General features: G+C 40.4%; 1 pseudogene; it reads left to right on the top strand.

Moving 5' to 3' along the window:
• The first annotated feature begins 6,647 nt into the window (after positions 1-6,647).
• Positions 6,648-7,325, top strand: LOC147457547 (uncharacterized; annotated as a pseudogene).
• The last annotated feature ends 13,716 nt before the right edge of the window (positions 7,326-21,041 follow it).

Here is a 21,041-nt window from a genome sequence, read left to right as displayed (position 1 = left end):
TCTCACCTATGATGGAACCTTTTGTGCTACTGACAAAGTATTGGCCTTCATCCAACAATTTGTTGCGGTCTTTGGAGAAGAGTGCTCCACGGAGTCCTCCAAGCTACACCATGTAGCTATGCACTTCTAGAAATCTTCTTATCAATGGTGGGCTAGCCTTTGTGGCAACGATGAACCCCAAAGACATAAAAGACTCTACGAGTTTCCATCATGAAGAAATTACTTGCAAGAGATGCAAAGGACAATGTCTTGGGACATGGTTATCGTTCTTGCCCCAAGAGAAATTCCCACAATGAGAATCCTAGAGGTTCCACTATCAAATCTCCAAAAGAGGATGCTCATTGCAAAGGATCACCTCTCTCCTATGCTTGGGTAAGGTAAGGGAGCATGATTCCTTCCTCTTGTTTGACCTTGGATCTACTCACAACTTCATATCAATGGAGTTGGCCACCAAGTTGGGCATTCAAGATTTTAAGATGGGAGATACTCTAACTACCGATACACCTTTCAAGGAACAACAAGCCTTTGTTACTCCTTTGATTGGGAAGTTGATGCTTCATGTCCAAAGCTACGTCGAGAAAGAAGAATTTTTCATCTCTCCTCTCCAACTTGAGGATGCTATCCTAGGGGCACCATGGTTCAACTGCACGACTGCCAACATGAATTTCCTTGAACGGAGAATCTATTTCATCGATAGGAGAAAGATCATGTATATAGATGCTAGTGAGTTCGGTCGTACTATACGACTTGTAAATCCTCCTGCTTTCGATAAATCAATGAAAGCTCATTTTCTATGTACATGGTTTTTGTCAAAGAGTCTCTAAAAGATCCTAATGTTCCATCAAATGTAAATGGTAGGAATCAAGAAGAGTTAACATTTCAATAACAACTAAACTGAGAGAGAGAGACGACACACGACAGGGAGTGGCGGAATTCCAAGCTAGAGAATATTGTCCCCAAACCTTGGCGTCCCTTTCGGTATTTCTTTATATTGCATCAACACAGTATAAGCCGATACTCCAGACTCTGCACCTTTTCCAAGAAGCATGCAGAGAATGAGCCCTTGGCACATATTTAAAGGCCCTAGGCCCCAAGAGTAGTTTAGAGTGAAAAGCCTTCAAACTCAAAAGCATCTGGTGCAAAAGCAATGCCAAAAAGCTGCCAGCGTAATTTGGCTTGACTAATGCACCATCCATGTTCAATGCACCAATTTGGCTTGACTAATGCACCATCCATGTTCAATTGTTTAATGGAGAAAATATTTAGACCCAAGTGCAAATTCAATGGAGTTTTCTTTGATGATATCATCATTTAGTCCAAATCATTGGAGGAACACAAGCAACATCTCCATATGATTTTTCAAGCATTGAGGGAGAACAAGCTTTTTATCAATCAAAAGAAAAGCGAATTTTTCCATCAAGAGATTCAATACTTAGGTCATATTATCTCTCAAGATGGCATCCGTATGGATCCATCAAAGTTGGAGGTAATAAAATCATGGCCTAACCCAAGGAATCTACATGACCTAAGAAGCTTTATTGGTATGTGTGCATACTATATAGACGCTATATATTAAAATTCTCTCAAATAGCAGGACCATTACATGACATAACAAAGAAGAATGTTGTTAGAGTGCAAATGAGAAGGAAAATGAATGCCTCTATAGCCTTGCACGAGCCGCACCATCGTAAGGAAGAACAATTGCACAACCGAAAACACCTGCAGTGAACACCTGTAGAGATTTATGAAAGACACTCCAAGCATGGAACACGCTCAAAATTAGACAAAACAAAGGACGTCATGAAAAAGCTCATCTTGTGGAGATGTCCATAGAGTATCCATAGACAAAAGAAAGAGAAGAAACAAAGAAGTTATGGCTATTCGAACACTGGAGGTGTCCTTTTTCTTGCTTAAAAATGAGCTCTCTAGAAGTTGTGTAGGTGTTGTAGCTATTAAAATGGGGGATTTCTTATCTTTTATCCCAAATATTTTTCTCTGTCTTCTTAGCTGACAAGTTTCTCTCCTCAATAATCTTTTAATTGGCTCCTTTTAGGCCTTTTTTGTGCAAAAAATGATCTATCACTGACCCTTTGACCAAGGAATGGGGTGAGGGCAAGTGGCCAAAGATCAAAATAAGTGGCACCTTGAGAGATATATTCTCACCTTTGATACACCTATAGTGGGCTCTCAAAGTGCCCTATATACCCTCCCCTTTTCCCTTTCCTCTTCTCATGTGAGATAATCCCCATGCCACATGGCAACATCCTCCCACTCAAGCCCACCCAATTTCCAGCTTCTGCCCCAAGCAAGAGGACCTCTCGGACAACTTTCCACGAGGCATAACTTGCTGCTCCGGTCACCGAATGACGCACCGTAACACACATCTCAAATCCCATCACCTCGGCTATCTCTAGAAATATAAAACTTCAGCATTTCTAATCTTAGACTCTCAAGTTGGCCCAATTGCCCTCGTTGCATGCACCTGTAATCACCTTCTAAGTTGAGACCGCCCGCTTCGGATGCTCATAACTCATGATGTACAAGTCTGATTCACAAGCTATAAAGCACATGTGGAAATACTTATTACATTAGAGAACCCGTGATACTTATGTGACCATCAGAAAATTAGTTTAACTAAATATCCCAATAAAATTACATTATTTTTAGGGGAAAATAAAAGGGGAAATATAATAAACCAACACAAAAATCTTTGATATCAATATCAGAGGAAGAACACACCTTGGGGAATACATGATAAATATCCCAAACTTAGATAAATAGTTTAGATATGTATCTTCAATAAAAATCACCAATTCTTGTATAAAATAGACAAGGAAAATTAGTAAACAAATTTATCCAATTACCAAATAGATACCTGAGGTCTAAAATCACTATTGAAGGGTGGAAAAATTACCTCAACATAAATGGATGGTATAATAAATTACTATCAGAAAAATTTTATCTGATTTAAACCATAAGTATAGGAGGAAAAGGTTATTAATCAAATTTATGAAAATTACTAAAGATAGAACATATTCAAATACAATTTAAGGAGAGTAACCCATTAGCAGATGGAAATTTATATTTTACCAAGGTTAAAATGGAAGATAGACTAAGCAGAAACATAGTTAAAGGACTTCCTAAATTAAATGTTAATTATGGGAAATTACTTATAGCATAAATAAGTTACTGGAGGAATATCTCATCCAATTAACCATCAAGGATACTTATTACTCCAAAAATCCTTATTTTTGGGTTTTTAAAAAAAGGAAAAAGAAGATTATTCAGTTAAACTTCTAATGGATTAAGTCCTTTTATAAGACTGCTGACATGGCTCCAAAAAGAACCAGCGAAAATCCTCTTCCTGAGGAAGAGGATGTTAGCAACAAGCGAAACAAAGCCATTAATGACCATGAGGTTGGGCAGCCATAGGCCCCGACTGAGGAAAGTTTGCAGGATCCAGCCCAGCAGAAGCAGATGGCCGAGTAGTCCCAGGTGGATTTCTATTTTGTTCACATAAATTAAATATTTTAAAGTTCATTTTTAATTTAGCATTGCATATGTAAAGTTAGGAAGGATAAACTGGCTGAAACGGAAGGTAACTTCCAATTGGCATTTGTTATAATGTAGGAAAGAATTGTTGGGTTAAAACTGGTTGAAATAGGAAAGATATGATTGATCATCCTTAAGACAGCTTGTCTCAAGACACCTCTGACTCCTTGATATATTTTGATGATAATGATTGGCTTTCTAGCCACGGATAAGTCGGTTACCCCCATGAACGATGAGTTTCTACTCCGTGTCATGTCTTAATGTTTCTACATAAGTTAAGATACCGTTTTTTATCCTAGGGGAGCCGCCCGGTTGTATGGGCAACTGGTTTGGTGTATGGGCACTTGAACCTTGGGTGGGGGTTTATCCACTCCGGATTATGAATAAGGAATGGGTGCCGTTTTTTCACCCTTAGGTGATCTTGAGACAAGAAGAGTACTGGTCATGGTTATTATGGACAATGTTTTGATTGACAGTACCCTGTCTTAAGTTTAAAGATGTCTGTTTTCTAAAAGAATGCTTTCAATGCTGTCTTCAAGGAATTATTGTGATGGAACGCTAAAAGAAACCATTATTTTAAATGTTAAAACAATGTGATAATAAGATAAATGAATCTTGTGTGAGTGCGGGGTGGTAAGTGGGGATTGACTAAGGTTGTCAATCATGGACGGCGGGTGGACCTGATTAGTCAGGTAACTATCCATCCCCACGCATTAAAAACGTTTAGAAAACTTCTTCACTTCAAAGAGGAGTCCACCAGCGGCTGTGCCCTCACATCTGTTAGGGGGAAAAAAGAGTTGGTTGAGGATACCTTAGCCCAATTGTGGCAGTTATAGGGCCGAAATAGTTGTTTTTTGGACTTTTAATACGTTGTCCCGTTTCCGCTGCGAGACAGGACTAGTTCTGCTTCTATGGCTATAGACCCAAGCCATTGTCAATGCTAAAGGTATATTCCTTGGATTTTTCTTGTTTAGAGACTCTGATTTTTAGTAGACCTAGAGACTTGTCAAGGATCCCATCCCGATCTTTGGTATTGGCCGGTTGGAGACCTTTACATTTGATATGACAAGGTATCGTGCTTTACCACCTTTTATCATTTTTCCACCTCAAGGGTTGCCGGCAAGCTCTGCCAGCTATTGGAAAGCGGTCTCACTGTGGTACTATCTGCCCATGCTCCTCTCGCAACAGAAGGGGAAGATTGGTCCTCCCAGCTTTGAGCTTCCTCTGTTTACTGTACGCGCAGGTGCCATGTGTGTCCTCTCACGACTTTAGCCCTCATGGTGCACCCTGCCCCTCTCGACCAGCATGACTGATTGAGTTGATTATTAGGTTTAAAGAACTTCTAGTAGGGTATCTCCTAGTAGAAAAGGAAAAATGAAGGGGAATCCGTGAGGATGCTTGCACTAGAATTTTCACGAAGATGGCAGCCGTGACGTTCATGACCCCTGTTTCCTTGCAGAGCCTCTTGAAGGCGAAGTGCCTGAAGTGAGAAGCAAGGATATTTTTGATGTTGTTGTTGGCTTTGGCGGCAGAGAGCATAGAGAGGAGCAGGGTGAAAACGAGGAGGGTGACCTTCATGGTGCTAGGATGCTATCTCTCTCTCTCTCTCTCTCTCTCTCTCTCTCTATCTCTCTCTCTCTCACACACACACACACACACACACACACAGGTGCTGTCACAAACACAACTTTAGCACTGTATGCAGCTCTCTCTCTCTCTCTCTCTCTCTCTCTCTCTCTCTCTCTCTCTCTCTCTCTCTCTCTTTCTCTCTCTCTCTCTCTCTCTCTCTCTCTCTCTCTCTCTCTCTCTCTCTCTCTCTCTCTCTCTCTCTCTCTCTCTCTCTCTCTCTCTCTCCCTCCCCCCCTCCTCAGAGTGTTGCCATGTGGATATGCCCATTTCGTTTCTCTCTCTCGAATTGTTCTTTGACACCTCACATGCCAGGTGCCTCAGTGTGCACATACTTAGGGGGCAACGGCACATCCACCCACAAGGGCATTGCTGTGAAGTGGCACACGAGCATTAGAAGGAAGGGATGATGGGTTCTCAGGACCCACCATAAAAATGGGCGACAACCCCCCCTTCGGAAGATGAGGATTTTCGCACACTTTTCAACGTGAAAGACAGAGAAGCTATGACGATGCCCGCCATAGCCAATTGCGCACCAGCAGGGTTTTTCTGGATTCGCTGCAAGCTGAGGAACGCTTTTCGTGTGGCAAAGAGCTGCCGCCTGTTGTGAACCAGAAGGGTGGAGGTAGAAGAATTTGACAAAAGCTACCTGCACCCTCGTCTGAACCCAGCCTTACCTCATAGCTGTGTGCACGTGTGTGTGTACATATTTGCTCACAACAACGATACTTCTCTCTCCAATGCTCGAAAAAAACATAGGTTTAGTGTATTCCCACCTACAAATTTTGAAATTTAACTCTACATTTTATATTTGAAGGTGAGAAAACCTACAAAATTTTGAAAATACTAGTGTAACTTTGTGTAAAAACATTCAAATTTTGTCAATTTACCTCTGTTGCTTCACATATGTAGGTTTGCCAAATTTTTAGAAAAACGTTTTTTTCGAGCACTGTCTCTCTCTCTCTCTGTTCCGTTTTGGCTCTCCCGCTCCAGCTATTGACAGGGGCTACTCTTCAATGCGTTGAGTAAATTGTGTGTGTGTGTGTGTGTGTGTGTGTGTGTGTGTGTGTGTGAGAGAGAGAGAGAGAGAGAGAGAGAGAGAGAGAGAGAGAGAGAGAGAGAGAGAGAGAGAGAGAGAGAGAGAGAGAGAGAGAGAGAGAGAGAGAGAGAGAGAGAGAGAGAGAGAGAGAGAGAGAGAGAGAGAGAGAGAGAGAGAGAGAGGTAGTTGGCCTCTCCAAGTCTCTGTGCCCGCGTTAGTGAAAGGAGCGAGGCTACGAGCAGAGAGAGAGAGAGAGAGAGAGAGAGAGAGAGAGAGAGAGAGAGAGAGAGAGAGAGAGAGAGAGAGAGAGAGAGAGAGAGAGAGAGAGAGAGAGAGAGAGAGAGAGAGAGAGAGAGAGAGAGAGAGAGAGAGAGAGAGAGAGAGAGAGAGAGAGAGAGAGAGAGAGAGAGAGAGAGAGCATCCTAGCACCATGAAGGTCGCCCTCCTTGTTTTCACCCTGCTTCTTTCTCTGCTCTGTGCCGCCAGAGCCAGCAAAAACATCACAAAGATCCTCGCTTCTCACTTCAGCCACTTCGTCTTCAGCTGGCTCTGCAAGGAAACAGGGGTCGTGGACGTCACTGCTGCCATCTTCTCTAGGAGTACCATCATTGTCCTCCTCCCACCCGACTCAGTTGTCGACCCCATTGTCCAACAGTACTCCTCCGACTCCAACACTCTGTATGATGTTGTAAGCTTCCATGTCCTGCTCGACTACTTCAACATTGCCAAGCTCAAGGCCATCACCAAGGGCACTACATTGAGCATCTTGCACCATTGAGCAGTTGGCCAGGATGGCTTTGTCAACATCACTGTGAAAGGAAGCTCTATTCATATTGCCCGCACAGATGGTGGCATGTCAACTGTTGTCCAGAATGAGCTCTACAAGGCCCCCCAAAACATCAACGTTGTCAGCATCAGCACCGTCCTTATCCCTAATGGAATTAGCACACTGGGTCCTGCCGCTGCCCCTATCAATTTCATCGAGATCTTGATCCAGGTATCTGTTGCAACCTTGCTGTGCATGCTTGATGTTTGGTATGTGGGTGTAATGTGGAAGGACTTGTGCATGCAAAATGTTTCACACACCAACATTTTGGATGTGATGTGATAGTTTGCATTTTCCTGCAAGCATCGGGGTTTACGAGGAATGACAGGTTAGCAGTTGATATGATCTTTTACATTATTGGACTTTTGGGTAAAATATTTATGCACCTTCTATGGATGTGTTTGGATGTTTAAGGTTTTATGGATACTAGCATTGCGTAGGTGTCCTAGGAGGTGCGAAAGTCTGTCCCCCATGAAATGCATGCTCTCATGTCATGTGGGAAGATGGCATGCATGTATGTATGGATGTACATATATGTATGTGCATGTCGATAAAAGGCATGCTTATGATGGTATGCATCATTTAGCTAGAGCAGCAATGCTCCTTCAAACCTTGCCTGTGTTGTACCCATTCTTCTCCATGATAGTTGTTAGAGCTATAACCTATTTTAACCTTGATGCTTCTCATTCGTTTTTCTGCGAAATCAGGCCAAGAACTACAACAATTTCTTGAGTCTCATCAAAGCTATGTGATAATTTCTTGAGTCTCCTTTTGAAGCATGATACTCCACAGCCATTCTTAGTCATTACGATTGAAGTATTGATTATTAGTGGGACGTAGAAAACTTTTTTTCTTGCTATGATTGAAGTATTGCTTTATATGGATTGTAGGGAATGGGTAAGACAATTGTATTTCTATAAGATAATTATACGGTAAAGCAAAGGAATCAAAATAGTTCTGGCCTTCTTTTCAGCTTTGAGTAAAATGAGGAAAAAACATTGGCAGACCTGATTTCATGGCAAAAATAGAAGAATGGTGGAAGTAGGCGGCCTCGACCTTAGGGCAGTCCGAGTGCGCCTCCAAGCTCTCTCTCGACCTCATGTGAAAATAGACAAAAAAAGAGTAAAAGAGGACAACAAGAAAATAATAGAAGTTATTGCTAAAATATCGCTGCATCCAATATTGTAAGCCAACATACAATCAAGATCGACAGTGAAAACACCAAACAAACGACTGAGCCTCATGACAATTTAAGATGTTGGAGCTTCTCATGGCTAGGTGAGGAAAGCTATGAGGTAGCCAATGCACAAAATCCCCGCGGTCAAGGTAGCCAGTGCAAATGAGCTTGCCAAAGGTAGGACCTATGATCTACATGGTTGCAAATTCTTGTAGCCATGGGATCGCAGGTCCTTGCCCATCCTTCACCCACATTGCATGGCGTAGGACTATAGTCAATGTGGCCTTCCCTTGCCTTGCATGGTGTATACAGTATAGTAGCAAGTGAGCAATTTTTTATTTGCGGACAAGCATGGTGCCCATGTTGTTAAAGCCGTACATATACAAAAAAAGTCCTATAGTCCAATCTTTTATTAAAAATTTTGTAGTCATTTTTCGTAAGTTGTTAGGTCCTTTAAAATTACGTATGGTCCAAAGTCATGAGGTAATTTGCAAATGTTTTTTAGGTTTTAGAGTTCTACCTATTTTTACGAAAAAAAGCGTTAAAGTTTTTAAGACTATTAGTTTTTTTTCAATGTAGTTACATATTATATAGTCTCAATTTGTCACATGGTCATATGGCTTGATCGGGTGTGCCATCTTGAGCCGCATCGATTTTTACCTTCAGTTCTTCTACCTATGCATATGGCTTGACCGGGTCTCTTGAGCTATCCATTCTTACCTAATGTGTAGTTGTGCCTCTTTTTACGATAAAAAGCGTTTAAGACTGTTAGTTTTTTTTCCATGTAGCTACAAATTCTATAGTCTCAATTTGTCACTTGGTCATATGGCTTGACCGGGTGTGCCGTCTTGAGCTATCGATTTTTACCTCCAGTTCTTCTACCTATGCATATGGCTTGACCGGGTCTCTTGAGCTATCCATTCTTACCAAATGTGTAGTTGTGCCTCTTTTTACGATAAAAAGCGTAAAAGTTTTTAAGACTGTTAGTTTTTTTTCCACGTAGTTACAAATTCTATAGTCTCAATTTGTCACATGGTCATATAGCTTGACCGGGTGTGCCATCTTGAGCTATCGATTTTTACCTTGAGTTCTTCTAGCTATCCATATGGCTTGAGTGGGTCTCTTGAGCTATCCATACTAACCAAATGTGTAGTTGTGCCTCTTTTTACGATAAAAAGAGTTAAAGATTTTTAGATCATTAGTTTCTTTTACATGTAGTTACAAATTCTATAGTCTCAATTTCCCACAGGGTCATATGGCTTGACCGGGTGTGTTATCTTGAGCTATAGTTTCTTGCCAAGACACGTCGATGTGTCACACATACACAATATCTTTATTTTGTATATAATTACAAATATATTCTCAATTTGTCACATGGTCATATGGCTTGATCGGGTGTGCCATCTTGAGCTATCGATTTTGACCTTCAGTTCTTCTAGCTTTCAAAGTGAAATATGGTATATCAATGTGTCACATTAGGGTAATGCAGGAGCCTTGATGTGATAGTTTGAAATAGAATTAAAAAAAAAAAAAATATATATATATATAGGTTGACTTGAATGCTTCTTTTCTTTAATAGGATATCATTATAGTCATTATGGGAGAGGGTAAGAAGAAGGCATTTCTTCAATCTCTAAGGTCAACTCTCTGCAAGGTGATTAGTGAATTATCGGAGAAGCAGTACCTAGATAGGAGTACTTGCATAAAAAGACGATGTGCTCAGTACCTAGATAGGAGTACTTGCATAAAAAGACGATGTGCTTAGTACCTAGATAGGAGTACTTGCATAAAATGACGATGTGTTCTATGAAAGATGTTTGTCCGACATGCATGTGGACCAGTGAAATGTTGATTAAGGGGTGCGCATTTGGTTTAGGAAACTCTCTTCAGACATTTCATTTTGATGTTTTGATTTATGTATTTTATGTACACAACAGCCATATGACATGGACATGCCATTTTGCTGACTGTGTAGTATGAGACGCATGACATACTACCACTTGGAATGTAGTTTGATTTTGAGGGCATAGTCACAGGGGACGCCCTTTCAGGCTTCCCGTCCCCACTTTTTTGTCCCCACTTGACGTCCCGCCCCTTTTTTATACTAAAAATCCATTTCAGCCCTCGTCCCACGTCCCCTGTTCCCCGTCCCGGAATGCGTCCCTTGTGACTATGTTTGAGGGTTCTTAAGTTGATTTGGTGGGCTACTTTTATGCTTTGATTTTGTGTTTGTTTTGTACATGATCTCCTATCGATGTGGACATGACCTTTTGCTAATCGTGTGATTAGACTATGTGATTGGAGGTTTCCTATGTACTATGATATGGAGGTCATACCACCACTTTGAAGTTAGATTACTTTAACTCTATTGAAAATGTGTTTGATTTTAAAGTGTAAGATAATCCTTAAATCCCACATGGGAGCCCAAGATGAGGTGGATATTTTTTTTGGAAAAAGAAATTATGTGATAAAAATCCCATGTGGGAGCCCAAGAAAAGGGTATACTGATTTCTTTTGAGAAAGAGGTCTCCGTACAAAGGAGACTCTAGCGAAATTTTTAAGATTTATATTTTATGTACAAACTCAAAATTAAATACAGATGGTGCTTTTTTAAAAGTTGCATTTTGTTTAAGCATAGACATGTATTCATATCGCGTATAACTATTTTTGTTCAAAAAGAGTAATCTTTTAATGGGTTGTTTTGTAATATGTTTTGATTTGATGAGTGATTTTTTTCATAGTTGTTTAAGAGTATGCATTATTTGTCATCTAGAGAACAATCCATTTTATATGTGTGCCTTAAATCCCATGTGGGAAGCCTACTAAGTAGGTGGCTAGTATCATATGTTTTGAAATTGAGATTTGTATTAGTTTAACACTAGGTTGGTAATGGGACACTTTTATGTCCTGTTAAGTGACCATTTTCCTTGAATTATCTCAAGAGTTTCAAAATGGATTTTGAGGTGCTATCTGTCTAGAAAGTTGTCTCATGAGCTGAAAAAAACTCGAAATTTTTTTGGAATATCAATTCCATCTTTAACCTTGTCCTTGCACAACATTGCACAACCTAAACTGTGTAAAAAAAACGGGTCCTGTTTTTGGCTTTTTTCAACTTTTTGCAACTATACCACTTTAGAATTCATGTTTGTGAGGTCTATAATGCTAGAGAACTATCTTTAGTGGTCCTCAACATGTCCTGATGCTTCTAGGGAGAAATAAATGTTAAAGTTGTAAGTTATGACCAAATTACAAAAATTGTCAAATCCTGTTTTTTAGCCAATTTTAGCTCTTCTATGATTTTTTTGGTGGCTTTCATGATATCCAAATGCAGTTTTGATTTTCTATGTCGCATATTGTAACATAAAGCTAATATTCCTTGAGTTTTGGGGCACCTAATACCCTATTTTTCATAGTAGACAACGATGGTTGATTTTTTCAATTATAGAAGAAAACGGAACATTCTAGTATATCAAGTATAGCTTTTTCAATATTGTTAGTTTCTTGTGACAACTACATGCATTTTTTAGGTAGTAACCATATCTAGTCATAAGGATCAAATTTGGTTAGATATTGAATAGTTTCTATGGGATTCTACAACTCATAATGTTGAACCCAGTTTTTTCATGTTTGCTGTATTTAGCACTTCATCTTTGTCCCCAAGATTCCCCTTGGTAAGAGATGTAGTATTCTTTTGACATGCTCCATGGCTCCTTATGAACCTAAAGGACAGTAGGGAACTAAGAAAACATGCATATATTATTTGTATTGAGCGTGGCTATAGAAACTTTGATGATAGGTTTGTAGAATGGTAAAAATTCAACTTTTTTGTACGTTTTTCTTTTGGCAAAACAAAAAATAGTGAGTGAGAAGCAATCATATATTCTGATCACCAACCCATTGAAGTTAACTAGGGAATTTATCTCAAGTCCTACAAAAATCCCTAATCTTATTTTTATGCAACAAAGCGTAAGAAATGACTGTTTTGATGAAAACGTACTGGTCCATCAACTTTGGAGGCTTGGTGTGACCAAAAGATGATAAATCTTATAAGTTTCTTATTTTTTCCATGTGCAGGAGGCCTTGAACTATAACCTCATGAAAGGATTTTACAGAATGAGTGGATCTACTATGGTTTTGGAGGTTTTTTTAAAAACCCTGAAAGGACACTTTTATGTCCTATTAGGTTACCAGCCTAGTGTTAAAGGTAAATGCTATTTGTTTTTTGACAAATTACATTGAAACGATTGGTTTAATTTAATTTAGTATTCATTATATATGTTGCTTTTCATGGTTTGTTCTCTTAACATCTATTGCAAATGAAAACACACTACAATGTACACTTTTGTTCACAACATGTATTTTTGCAAAAGCATGTGCTTCTAAAATTGTTATGTTACTAGTATACATAAAATAGTGGGTCATTACATTCCGTACGAAATCCGTATGAGGGGGGATGGCTCATTGCAAAAACGTTCGTATCTTGTCCATATATAGGGGGATAGGTTAGCAAAAACGTTCGTATCTTGTCCATATATAGGGGGATAGGTTTCTCTAATTTTGATGCATGCAGGTGACATCCCCCCATTACTAATAGTGAATCCCCCGGGGTACAAGTAGGACAGAGTGTACATAGGACATCGATTTTCATCGTCAACAGTACCAGTGTGTTTTTTCTATAATAATGAGGAGTTGGTGGAGTGTAAAACTTCTTGAGGAAGCTATTAGCGGGCGCACACCATGAGGTAAGCAGGTACGTCATATGACGACCAGTGGCGTCAAGAGGTTGAATGGGGTGAATACTTACACGTGGATAAGTACGGACACAACGTGGGTGTTTTCTTGTGATGAATTATGCAAAAAGGTCATCATGAGAACTGTATTCGGGGGCCATTTCACGTGATTGCAGGATGCATTATTGGGAAAAGTTGAGTGCCAGGTGTGCGGATGGATGTAGAAGGGTGACAAAAATGCACTACATGGACATTTTTTTTGCCTCTTCGGGGTCAGTTCGGTGTCCGTTTGAGGTCAATCAAAAGGCCAAAGGTGCCCAAGGGATAAAGTGAAGTGTGGACACTGGAAAACCTGAGAAAAAAACCAGCAAAGTGTGGAGAGAAGAGGAGGAACAGTCGCAACTGAGTTTTTGCTATTTTTGGAGCCTGTTTTGTCCATGAACTGCTCATCCGAGGATTTGAGCACTTTGATATTGTAGACTGGGATTTTTGGCCGTTCCGAACGCAATGGCACTATCCATTTTACCAAATTATTCATTGTTTTTCTATTGTTTGGGCTGTGTAAGTTTCTCCTTTGAGCGAAGCCTCTGCTCCAATTTGTGATTGTATCTGGCATATTTCATCCATATTGTGTGAGCTATTTGCCCCATTGGTGTTGGCCCAAGCTCAATTGTATCTAAACATCAAAAATATTTCTCTTTTGAGCTGAGTTTTTTGGGTGTGTGTGTGTGTGTCTCTGTGTTGAGTGGGCAAATGGACCATTGGTGTGTTCCCTGTCTTGGCCAGGTGGGTTGTGTAAGCCGAGTGGTGCCCCATAGTGTGTGTGTGTGTGTGTGTGTGTGTGTGTATCAATTCCAAGAGTGTGTGTCGGGTGATTATAGAGACGTTATGTGTGTTTCCAACCCGCTCACATTCTTTTGGCACCCCCACGGAGGATCTTCTTCGAGTACCTTCAGCTTCGGGATTACAGGTTATAGTTGCAGGTACAAATGATTCACACAGGTACACTTAGTTGGAGTAGAGTGATATACTGGCAAGTTGAAGTTACTTGCAGTTGCCGTGGGTATGTATTATTTGGCACATGTTTGAGAGAAATGTCTGGTATTGTTTGTGACTTGTGGATATTGCCATCGTACGCGTTTGTGGAGCCATACTTGGTTTTATTTGGCAGTCCCACCCATTTTTGAGACTTGGTCTGGAAGATAGTCATTTTTAAGACTTGGCTATACGTTTTTTTGCATAACCTATGCTATTGAGGGTTGATAGTGTGAGATTTTATTGAGCTGGGGGATTCTCAACTGTGAGATCCTTTCGGTGATACAGGTGGCTGGAGCACCGTTTTCATGACCTCATCATAGGCTATGTACTAGTGATTCCTACTTGATGCCTGGGTTCCATTGTTGGAAAGTTATGCATACATATACAGTCTATATTTTGGGTTCTTACTCCTCTACTTCTGGGGAAACTCTATCAAAATTTTTCCAAGTTGTGATGGCTGTTTTTTGGTCTTTTGAGCCATTTATGTTGTTATGTTGCTAAAATTTTGGCAAACTCAGAGGGTAATTAGTCAAGTGTGCTTTCTTGGGAGCTACATGGATGGCTTTTAATGGATAATCATACGGACCTGAGTTCACTCCTTTTCATTTAACACAAAGAATCCAGATAAATGTTCATGTGTCCAGAAAGATGTTTTTTCAGCAGCGCCCGCATAGTCTTTATGTTCGGGCCAAGAAGATTATGATAGATACTGGAATCTCCTTTGCCTATTGTAATTCCAATGATTAACTATGAAAACTCATTTGATGTGCATGTGTTTGTCCTTATCTAAAAATGAGCTTCATTGAAGGTTTTGGGGATTGAGTCAGTAAAAAGTTATGGGTTCTTGCACTTGTGTTAGAAGAGGTTCTCAAAGCATCAAAACTTGGGTAGCCATGGATTCTCTTATCCGGAATTTCATGGAAGAAGTGATGAAGATGTGGAAGACTTTTTGGAAAAGATGGAGACTGCCTACATTAGCAATCAGATTCATGATCCGCACAGATGTTACGTCTTCTCTAGATTTGTTTGAAGAGTGATGCACGAGTTTGGTCCAAAGCATTTGAAGAGGAGTTGTATGTAGCTGATCCACCTGTGAGATTAAGTTGGGACAATCTAAGGCATGGATTGGAAGTGGAGTTTGTGAATACAGAAGATCCTGACAAAGTGTGGCAAGAAGTACAGGGTTTGGTGGAAAGGGAAGGTGAGCGAGTAGATGCATACATACATTCAATGGCATGGGAGCAGATGTGCAAGGCCTTAGAACCACAGGTACCTCCATCTGACATGATGAAGAAGGAAAAGTTCTTGGCTGGTCTTTGGGAGAATATACGTTTGAGAGTGGAGCTAAAGAAGCCTAGGACATATGAAGATGCACTAGATGTAGTGATGAACAAAGAGTGGAAACTGAGAAGAATGAGTCAGCTAGGAGTAGAGTCTTTTCCCAGGAGGTCTAAGTTTTAGCCTATGGATTCTTTGCAAGGTTGCATGCCAGGGTTTCATCATATGAACCAATGGTTTCTGTTACTCCTTAGGTTATGCCAGTAGTGATCACTACAACAATGCAAGGTGATCGGCTACGCCAAGACATGAGGAAAGTTGTAGAAATAATGAAGAATCTCAGCCTAAACATGCTAGGTAAATGAGGAAATAATCGAGGACGGGGGAGGTTTGCAAATGATCCAGGAGGTGAAGAAAGACCCAGGGATGGTGTTCGACAAAGCAATGGTAGAGTCTAGAGGCAGACGCCCACGTGTTATAATTGTGGAGGGTTGGGCCACATCAGCCCGCAATGTGATAAGCCACCAAGGATGGGGAGAGACATGTATCCATTTCCAAGAGAGGTGTTAACTAGGTCAAATGATTATGGAATATAAATTATGGGAGAAGAAGGAACAAGTGGATTAACCCAAAAGAAAAAGGGAAAGAAAAAAGTGATAAGTGTGATCACCTTGGAGAAGGCAGCAAAGTTGGAGGATACATTAGTGATTCTTATTGGGAAGAGGACCACACAAGATAAGGAAGGAAGAAATGCACCAAGTCCTAGCAAGAAGAAGGGAAGGAGCCATGAAGACGAGGATTTCAAGGCCAAGAGGAAAAGAAGGGATCGCCGAAAGTTTCATGTTTCAGATTTTCCACTAGGGGATGGGAAATTAAGCTATGACTTGAAGGAGGAGATGGTGCCTAAGCTAAAACGACAGTGGAAGAGGATGGTTAACCCAATGGAGAAAGAACTAGAGAGAGGTTCAATGAAGGTGTTGGTGGCAATGGCAATGGATGAGCTACCAGACAGTTTCCCAATAGTAGATGTGTGGCACAAAAGAAAAAAAACTGGGACAAGGTTATGTTGATGAAGGGCCTTATGAAGTGATTCAAGGGCTGATGCAAATCAAGGTTGAATTGTCAAAGAAGCAGGAATTGATGACAAAAATGATCAGTGTAGACCTCTCAGCTATGGAGAAGGAGATATATTTGCACATGCTGGCTAGTTTTCCTTAGTTGTTTACTACTTCATATGAAGATATTAGAGGGTTCAAAGGAGAAGAGATGCATATAGAGCTGAAAGAAGGTTCATATGAAGGAGATATATTTGCACATGCTGGCTAGTTTTCCTTATTTGTTCACTACTTCATATGAAGATATTAGAGGGTTCAAAGGAGAAGAGATGCATATAGAGCTGAAAGAAGGTTCTAAGTCAGTGTGACAAAGGCTAAGAAGGATGGGGTCAAGAGCAAATGGAAGCCTTGCGGGAAGATGTGGAGAAGTTATTGAAGGTAGGGTTCATAGTCCCAATGGAGACCACAGAATGGGTGAGTCCAGTAGTGGTCAGCCTAAAGAAGGATGGAAAGTGGAGGATTTGTGTAGATTTTAAACCCTTAAATGCATCCACTAAGAAGAGCAGGTTATAAGCGGTATTGTGTGTGTGATGGTTTTTCAGGCTATTTTCAATTGAAGATTGCTCTTAAAGACCGAACAAAGACAACTTTCATTACGCCATGGGGTTGTTATTGCTCACATCTCCTTTAGCCATTACAACAAATGGTGAATCATGATCCATTGCAATGGGATGACAAGTGTGAAGAACTGTTTGAAGAGGTGAAAGAGGTGTTAGGGGGACTGTCAGCCATGCAGGCTCCTGATTGGGAGCAAGTATTTTATGTAAATCCATCAATAGGGGATGATGGCGTTGGAGCCATGCTATTGCAAAAGGGGAGGGGCAGCCATTGTATGAGACCAGTGTATTGTGCAAGCCGAGTGAAGTTGGTAGTAGAAAGAATTTTTTTGGAAGTAGAGCTAGTGATGGCGAGTGTAATATTTGCTTGTCGATGAGTTCTTCATTACTTGCTACCACAACCTTTTGTTTTCTTAACGAGTTACACCTTTTTGCCACAATTAATTAATGGCACTAACATGTCAAATGTGGTCAAGAAATGGATCATTGAGAGCAAGATCTTGAGTTCTCTTTTTTACTGGAAGACAATACAAGAGCTACCCTAGCTGATTTGCTGACTTACAAGGAGAACCCCCTTCTTATTAAGAAGGAAGTGGTGAGAAGGGGAGTTGAAGAAGTTCCACAGATCAGCAATGCACATGTGTTGTTCTTTGATGGCTCATACAGAAAGAGACATGATGCGGCTTCAGGGGGTATAGCACTTTATGATCTAGAGGGGAAGCTAGTATGCAAGAGAGGGTTCAAATTGGATGCGCATAATAACAATGAGGCTGAATATGCTATGTTGGAAGCCGGATTACACATTTGTTTGAAGCATGGGATCAAAAGGTTGAGCATAAAAGGTGATGCCGTGTTAATTGTGAAGCAAGCGTTGGGTGTGTGAAAGAGCAAGAACACCTCATTGAAGGAAATGTGTTTCAGAATTAAAGTCCTGTTAAAAATGTTCAAAGCATGGAGCATCAAACACATTGAACGTGCTCTAAATGGAGAGGCACATGAAGCAGCTCAAAGCATGATTGGGGAGCTATTTGTGTTAAGGACCAATTTACCTCTTTATCATGGCCAAGAAAGTTTGTCTCAAGAAGAGGAGTTTTTGCTAATAGGAATCATTCCAAAAGACATTCAAAGGTCTAAGAAGTATGGTTTTGTGTGTAGATCATCCAAATACAAATTGATTGGTGATGTATTATACATGAAAGGTGTTGATCTTGTGTTGAGACGTGTACCTTGGCGGGAGAAGCTTTATAGAGCGTTGGAAGAGAATCATGAAGGCGCATGTGGTGGACATTTTGCTCTAAAGACCACCTTGCATAAGATATTGCAAGAGGGGAATGTATGGCCTATTTGACACAAGGATGTTCACCATTGGTGTAGGTCTTGCAATAGGTGTCAAGCGTTTAGGAAGAGAGTGTTGAAGCTAGAGCTATGAAAAACCATTATAGCATTTGATTTGTTTGAAAAGTGGGGGATTGATGCAATAGACCCGTTACCTATCACAAGCAGGGGCAAAATCTATATTTTGACTGCAATGGAATATCTCTCTAGATGCGCAGAGAAATATAGTAAAATAAATTACTGCAAAGTATGTGGCAAAATTTGTGTACGATGAAATATGTTGCAAGTTTGGGGTGCCACTAGAGCTACTTTCGGACAAGGGGCCAGGATTTAGAGCTAAACTATTAGACTTTTTATGCGCAAAGATGAAGATTAGGCACCAGCATACCACTCCTTATTATCCACAATGTAATGGCTTAAATGAAAGATTCAATGGTGAGTTGGTACAAATCATTTCGAAAGTGACAAAGCACCAAGGAAAGAATTGGGATTTGGAATTGCCTAGTGCATTATGGGCTTACAAGTTACCGTACTTCGGTAAAGACAGGTACAGGGTTTACTCCATTTCATTTGGTATATGGAAAGGAAGCACTATTGCCTGTGGAAGTAGAGTTTTCTGGAGTCAAGATGTTAGAAAAGTTGCTTGGATAGTCCAGTGATGTATTCAAAGAGAGGCTCTTACAATTACAAGAGATTCAACTAGATAGGATGAGCGCATTGGAACATTATGGACAGATGCAAGATAAGGCTTTAGAAAAGATAAATGAAAAGGTCAAAAGTAAGGGTATCAAGAAACATGACTTGGTTTTGCGCTACAACAGTAATCTAGACAAGACATTCCAAAAGAAGTTTCAAATTAAGTGGGAAGGACCTTTCAAGGTAGTGGAGTGTTTTTCGAATGGTACATATCAGTTGGCTAACCTGGATGGGATTCTACATATTTCAAGGATAAATAGATTGCATCTTAAATTATATCATGCTAGATTAATGATGGTGGAGAAAGATAGTTGTTTGCAGAACAAGTAATGTATATGAGGGATGAAGAGACATGTGACGCGGTGAGTTTCATATCTCTTTTTGCTACTTCTCATCATGAATGATCTAGCATGCTAGGGGATGTGCAAATTATGTCGGAAGAATTGATTGCGCATATGTACATACACATGCACTTGGAATCCAATAAATAATTGCCCATTTTCTAGAGCCAGGTGGTTACGTGGGGCCCACATGTGTATAGGTAGGACAGAGTGTACATATTACATCGATTTTCATTGTCACTAGTACCAGTGTGTTTTCTCTATAATAATGAGGATTTGATGGAGCATAAAAACTTCTCGAGGAAGCTATACGAGGGCGCATGCCATGAGATAAGCAGGTGCATCAGATGATGTCCAATGGTGTTAGGAGGTCGAATGGGGTCAATACTTGCACGTGGATAAGTATGAACACAACGTGGGTGTTCTCTTGTGATGAATTATGCAAAAAGGTCATCATGAGAACTATATTTGGGGTTCACTTCACATGATTACGGGATGCATTATTGGAAAAAGTTGAGTGCCAGGTGTGCGGATGGATGTAGAAGGGTGACAAAAATGCACTACGTTGCCACATTTTGGCCTGTTCGGGGTCAGTTCGGGGTCCATTTGAGGTCAATCAAAATTCCAAAGGTTCTGAAGGGATAAAGTGAAGTGTGAACACTGAAAAACCTGAGAAAAAAAACAGCAAAGTGTGGAGAGAAGAGGAAGAACAACCGCAACTGAGTTTCTGCTGTTTTTGGAGCCTGTTTTGTCCATGAACTGCTCATCCGAGGTCGGATCGGATTTGAGCACTTTGATATTATAGACTAGGGTTTTTTGTCATTCCAGACGCAATGGAGCTATCCATTTTTCCAAATTCCTCATTTTTTTTCTATTGTTTGGGCTGTGTAAGTTTCTCCTTTGAGCGAAGCCTCTGCTCCAATTATTTGTGATTGTATCTAGCATAATATATCCATATTGTGAGAGCTATTTGCCCCATTGGTGATGGACCAAGCTCAATTTTAGCTAAACATAAAAAATATTCCTCTTTTGAGCTGAATTTTTTGGATGTGTGTATGTGTGTGTGTGTCTCTGTGTTTAGTGGGCAAATGGATAGGCTCTCTCCTCTCACTCCATCGGTGTGTTTCTTGTCTCGTCCAGGTGGGTTGTGTAAGCCGAGTGGTGTCCCATACTGTGTGTGTGTGTGTGTGTGTGTATCATCCCAAGAGTGTGTGTTGGGTGATTATAGGGGTGTTGTGTGTGTTTAGAGCCCGCTCACAATGCCATCAACACCTTTGTCTCCATGCACACAGCCATTATATAAGGTTTCCCTAGGATAAGTGGATAGGAGGAATACTCCTGTATGAAAAAAAATTGTTCATCACAAACATCTCCAATTTCTACCTTGGCATTTTCACATGCTCTATATAGTTTTCCAGGCTGGGTGTTGGCAGCTCGAATCCTCCAACCATGATCCATATCAATAGGCCGCTTCCCTCTCTCATACAAGATCTTTGACATCAAATTAATTTCTCAACCATGATCCACAAGTGCTAGAATAGGATCATCAATGTTACCAATTTTAACAATTGTCTCTGTAGTGGGTCTCGCCCAATGTGTTCTGGAAAAATGACTCCTAGGTAGTACTTCATCACCATCATCATTATTGAAATGAACATATCTTACCTCGGGTGTAACTTGATTGAAGATCACTACAGACTGTAAGCTTTCTTCTTCAATCTCTGTCTCATA

This window comes from Adiantum capillus-veneris, chromosome 5 (assembly GCF_014529385.1).
Source record: "Adiantum capillus-veneris isolate H3 chromosome 5, ASM1452938v2, whole genome shotgun sequence".
Classification (NCBI taxonomy): Eukaryota; Viridiplantae; Streptophyta; class Polypodiopsida; order Polypodiales; family Pteridaceae; genus Adiantum; species Adiantum capillus-veneris.
Note: the sequence above shows the minus strand (reverse complement) of the source record. Positions and strands in the feature narration are given on the sequence as shown.